Here is a 6,507-nt window from a genome sequence, read left to right as displayed (position 1 = left end):
TTGCAAATCTTGATCTAAGAACTAAAGTTTATAAATATAATGATAATTTAAGATTAAGTTCATAGAGTATATTTACAATAATGACCTTATCAGCCTCATAATCATATATTTCAATTAAAAAAATTTGGATCGATTTCAAAACGTGAAAACTTGTAAATGACATTTATAATATGTATTAAATTAGTTAATTCATGAGCTATAAATATTTTATTTTTTATATTTTTCTTGCAGTTTTTTAATTATATAGTGTCCCTATACATTTTTTTTCTCCACTAGGGCCAACAATGAGAATTGATTTCATGAATTTGCGATAGCTTTAAAACAATTTTGACTCTCTAAAGAACTTGGAAACTTTTTGCTTTTTTGAAATGAATTTTTAAAAGGTTTTTTTTTCCTCAATTCGAATGTTTTAAGGTTTATTAGTATGAACATTTCGCTTTCTTTATCTTTCATTTTTCATATTTATTTTTATGTAATTATAATTGGATAGCACTTTTTTAGAATTAATAATTAACTGTAAATCAATATATTTAAAAATTTGTAAATATAATAAAATTTATTTACACTCTATTGTTCATAGACATCTATCAATAATAGACTCTTATCGGTAATATAGACAATTGTTGATAGACTCTGAGACTTGATCTAAATTTTGTTATATCTATAAATTTTTTTGCATTATGCTATATCTGCTAATACCTCAATCTACAAGAGTTTTTCTTTTGAACATTTTAAAACTATACCATATAAATTAAAGTTTGTTAGATATTTTTAATATTAAAATATAATTTTAGTCTTTGAACTTTAGAAGTATTAATTTAGCCACTGAACCTTTGTTTGTGACAATCTAGTTCTTATATTTTAAAAATTTGTAACAATTTAGTTCTAGGTTAGGTGCAGGGGGTCGATCTTGATTTTATTACTCAGGGTGCTTCAAATCAGGTTTAAACTTTAATAAGTAATAGTTTTATACTTTGAAATTTGCAACAATTTAAGTTTATATAGTGAAAATTCTCATCAAAATCCTTTGTTTTTTTTACTACATAATAACTTTTTCTTATAGTTTATTAAATAAATTTGATCCCGATCTATATATTGATCTAAATGTATAAAAAAGTTCATTAATTCTTAATATTACTTTTCATGAAGGAGATTAAATTGTTTTAAATTGTAGGTTATGAGAACGAAACTATTGTTTATTAAAGTTCAAGAACTAAATTGTTATATATTTGAAACTACAGTGATTAAATCGACGCCAACTAATGTTCAAAAATTAATTGTCACTTTTATAAAAATTTAGGAAAAAAAGTGTTTTTTTAATGTTTTTTTATAAAAAAATTGTAATATATGTTGGAATTGTTTCCAAACTCGAACATATTTTAGGCTGAAAATTAGTTTGAGCTTTGTATAAAACATATTCGTTTGTAAAATTAAATATAAACAGTAGGTTTTTTTTTATTATAAATATAATATTATAAGTTTAATGTGAAAATTAAAACCTTCAATCGCTTAATAGCTAACATGAACCTACCTCACCGATAGTTAACATATACTCTCTAATAATTGAAAATTCAAAATTTCAGACTTCACATTTATTATATAAAAAAAAGGGATAATAATATCTTTATCCATTGAATGAGGCTTAAATTAACAAATATATATATATATATAATTTGAAAAATAAATTACAAAAAAATATTGTTTCTTAAATTTTATATTTTCTTACCTATATAAAATTTTCGATGTCGAACGTATTTGAAATGCATTTTCAAGTGTTTAATTTTAAAAAATAAGTTATTAAAAAAATAAAATATTTGACGACTACTAAAAAATAGTTTTTAAAATGTATTTTCAATCAATTTTATCAGAAATATTTAAATAAAAATGATTTTTTTCGAAAAATATATTTTTTTTAAGTCAATCCATATGAACCTACATCTATAAACACCTTAACTTTATGTAAACTAATATCCTAATTGAGTTTGGGAATTTATTAATTAGTTTTCTTTGTGTTATTATAAATTTAATTTAAAAAAAGAACAATAATTTTACCACTCTAAACTTAGACAGAGGTTAATCCAACCCTAAAAACAAATGCAACTATAATCCAAAACTTAAATATTAATAAATAATAGAAGAGAGCTAATTAAAAAGGCATCCCAGGGTGGCAGTGGTGAGATTCTGACTAGGCCCAATGAATAAAAATTGCTTTATTATCTAAACTTTTCAAAAAATATTTTTGAGAGAAAAAAGAGTGAACAACTAGTGGACTTCAGGTTTGGAAAAGTTACTTTTTTTCCCCTCTTTTTTCCCTTTCTTTCTATAAATTACAAATTTAGTCCTTCATTAATATTTAAATTTGTGTCAAATACATGTCTAAACTTTTTTTTTTTTTTTTAATTATTGTTTCCTTAATCTTTCACCTTTTGTACTTCTAATAATTTACTTAATTTTGAAAAAGGTTTAATAAATTTTTAAACTTTTAGTTTTGTAATTTAATATGCATTCACGAGTAATAGGTCTTTGACCTATTTAACATTTTAAAAATTCATAAGTCTATTGGATATAAAATTAAAGATTTTAGGTCTTGTTTAGTAACCATTTTATTTATTTATTTATTTTTTTGAAAATTAGACACATCTCCCATCTCTAAATCTCTGGTTTTGATATCTACTTTTTACCTATGTTTTCAAAAACCATTTCAAAATTTGAAAACTAAAAAAGTAGGTCATGTTTGGTAACCATTTGGTTTTTTATTTTTGTTTTTGAAAATTAAGCCTATAGACATTACTTTCATATCCAAATTTCTTCTTTGTTATCTACTTTTTACCAATGATTTAAAAAACCAAGCTAAATTTTGAAAACTAAAAAAAAAATACCTTTTGAAAACTTGTTTTTGCTTTTGGAATTTGCCTAAGAATTCAACCCCGTTGTACTTAATAAAGATGTAAATCATCTTAAGAAATGGGAAGAAAATAAGCTTAATTTTCAAAAACCAAAAACTAAAATGAAATTGTTACCAAACGGGACCGTAGTTTTTTTAAACTTATTTTTGTTGTTGGAATTTGACTAAGAATACAACTTTTCTACTTAAGATTGATACAAACTACAATAAGAAAATGAAAGGAAACAAGCCTAATTTTCAAAAATAAAAAACAAAAAACGAAATGGTTACCAAACGAGGTTTTAGTTATCTATTATAGAAAAAAGTTAATTTTATTTATATAGATTCATTAATTTACAAAAATATTAAATATGTGATGAATCTATTAGACATGAAATTGAAAGTTCAGAAACCTATTCAACGCTTTAAGGTCCAAAGACTATTAGACCTATTAAATTCCAAAAGTCCATGCACTTATGAAATACACACATTAAGGCAAATTTATAGTTTAACCTTAGTAATATGTCTTGGAAGCTTAGTAAAAACCAAAGTTTTTTTGGTTCAACACCAGAAGAAGAAGCTCAGTGTTTTGCAGCCTTTCTTATTCAATTTACTAAATTTTAATTTAATATTGTGAAGCCTATAATTGGTGTGCAGATTAGTGGTAATATTTATTTATAATTTATCATAGGAAAAAGAAAAAAGAAAAAAGAAAAAAAGAGATGCTTTAGATGTGGGTGATCAATACACAACAACAACATTTATATATGTATATATATTAAAAAATAATGACAATAAAATGAATTTGATTAAGTCCTTAACTTTTTCTGAGAGTAATGATGAGAAAATATAATATTGTTCATGTGACAGTCTTGTCCCCATTACATAATTATAATATGCTCAATCATGTTCTAATGTGTCTAACCCTATACCTACTAACTAATTATTCCTTTTCAATTTTTTCAATTTTAACCACTCCTCTCTCACTATCTCTTAATTATTATTGTTATTATATTCAATAATCTCTTTCCTAATTTCTTATCATATTTTCTCAACTTTAAGAGGGTAGGGTTAAAAAGACAACCTAAACATCATCAATCTTTCTTTAATCTCTCAAACTTGATGTTCAATTTATAGTCATTTTCTTGACAATCCATTGCTTAAAACAAAAGTTGGTTGAGTGTTTATTAAATAGTCACTTCATTTCATTTTCTTTCTACAATCAAATTCACTCGATTGAATCTTATTGTAACGAGGTAGAATTCATCTTCAATGGAACATGTAACATTTCTTCTAAACAATTTCTACATTTCAATATATTTATAAAGCACTAACATGAACCAAATTCCATCATGATTGATGTTTACAATTTTGGTTTAACATCAATCTTTTAGAGTAATTGTAATAGATAGTATTTTTAAGAATAATAACCAAGTGTGTAATAGTATTTTAAAGAAATTGCAAATATAGCAAAACCTATCAATGATAGACTTCTAGCGATGTACTTTTACCAGCGAAGCGATATGGTCTATCACCTGATAGATTATCTAAATCTTACCATGTTTATAATTTTTTTTTTATTATGCTATATCTGCTAATACTTTGTATCTGATTACTATATTTGCAAGTGTCCCGCATCACTAATTATGGAATATGGATTCCACATACACTAGTTAAGTAGGAGAATTTCTTGATCACTCTTCGACCATACTTACATGGGAAGATATATAAGACATGAATCTACAACAACTTTCTTTACTAGGATTCCTCACTTAAATTTGGTGGGTATATGCACACATCAAAAAATAAAAAAATAATTATAAAAAAAGCAGCTTTATTTCTTTCTTCTTTGCTTGGTCGTATGTGTTAGATATATTTAAATAATAATATGCTTAATTAAAGTATGAGCGATGTATGTAGATTAATAATTTATTCCATTGGGTTATTTTATTAGATTGAGCCACATTATGTGATCTAATTAATTAAGACCCCAAAGTTCTAATTGAGTATGTACTTAATGGGTAGAAGCTCATTCCTAATTAATTAGGGTTTAATGGGAACCCTAATTGAAGTAGTGTGTAAAAAGAGACTTTAAGGCTATGGTCCCAATATTCCAAAACAATAAGTACTCAACCTTTCTTGGATCTCATCTAGAGAGATCCCACTAAGGGCATTTTAGTTGAGGAAGACTATAGTCATATCAAAGTCATCGTTATCTTGAAGGTATTATCAATTACAATGAAATTCGATATGTTGTTTATTTTTGACAATTTGACATGAATAATTTTAAGAATTATCTATTCAATATAGATATAAAGCAATTAGGCTAACAGTGTGAGATAAGGAGAGTGATGTTTTACTTTTTAAAATTCTAATCTTTTGAAATGGTAAAAGTATGCTCTCATTTTCCAAGGTATCAAGAGCAGAAAAAGAGAAAAATTCCTTCTTTTATTCCTTATCTTTGGCAGGCCACTAGGCTTTTCTATGGAAGTATATTGTACCTATAGATCTCGTTAGGAAATTGAGAATAAAAAAAAATGTAAATGGTAAAGAAATTGATGCAAAGATTTACATGGTTCACTAACAGTGTTACAAGTCTACAGATAGAGAGGGAGAGATCAATTCTATTATTAGAGAGAAATATCAGATAATACAGATTCAGAGGCACTAACAGACTGTATGCTCGGTCATTTAAAGCGTCAAATAACAACAATTCAAGGCATTATAATAGATCTAATATTCATTTGATTATGATTGAAAATAAGTATATACAGTTTGATAATCATTTTATTTTTTATTTAAAAAAATAAATTTATAAAGATACCTATATAACTTTTTTGCTTCCTTATTACTTTTAACATTGTTTTAGAAAAAACCAATACAATATTTCAATACTAAAAATATAGTCTTTACAGTTTAGAATTTAAATATGTTTAATTTGTAAGGAAGGCGAAAAGTTTATATGTATATTTTATGAAACTATTATTTAACATGGACGTCTTGGTAATGAGAGGAGTAAACCGTAACTCACCTGTCTTATAAGGAGTGTAAGGTCTCTTTTGAATACCCATTTGGGCTTTATGGACTATGAAACTAAATTAGATAAAGAAACATGCTCCTCTCCTCTTTTTGGATTAACCATCTGGTTTTGATATCATATTAGAGAAACATGAGGTTGCATCTCATAATTAATTATAATGGAAAGAGTAACTCAATCTATATCTTATAATAAAGAGTATGAGAACTCTTCATTTTCACCGTGGAATTCTCAACAGAAACCAACATACATTTCAAAATTAAAATACTAAAAAAGAAGGTTTCATTCGATAATCATTTGATTTTTTATTTTTGAAATTCTATTTTTGATTTTCGGTTTTTTCAAAACAATTATATAAGTTTGGTTATTGTTTTTTCTATTTTTTTAAAAACAAAAAAAAAGTTTGATAATTATGTTTTTTTTTACGAAATCAAAATAAATTTTAATGAATATTTAGTTTTATAGATTTTTTTTATAAAAAAATTGGAAAATAAATATAATAAATGAAAAATAAATGAAATTGAAAAATAAATTGAAGCTACAGAATGAGAACCCGAGCTCACAAGAATTAGAATCTGGTCCATGA

Source organism: Benincasa hispida, chromosome 9 (assembly GCF_027475165.1).
Source record: "Benincasa hispida cultivar pf3 chromosome 9, pf3_genome.v1.1, whole genome shotgun sequence".
NCBI lineage: Eukaryota > Viridiplantae > Streptophyta > Magnoliopsida > Cucurbitales > Cucurbitaceae > Benincasa > Benincasa hispida.
Note: the sequence above shows the minus strand (reverse complement) of the source record.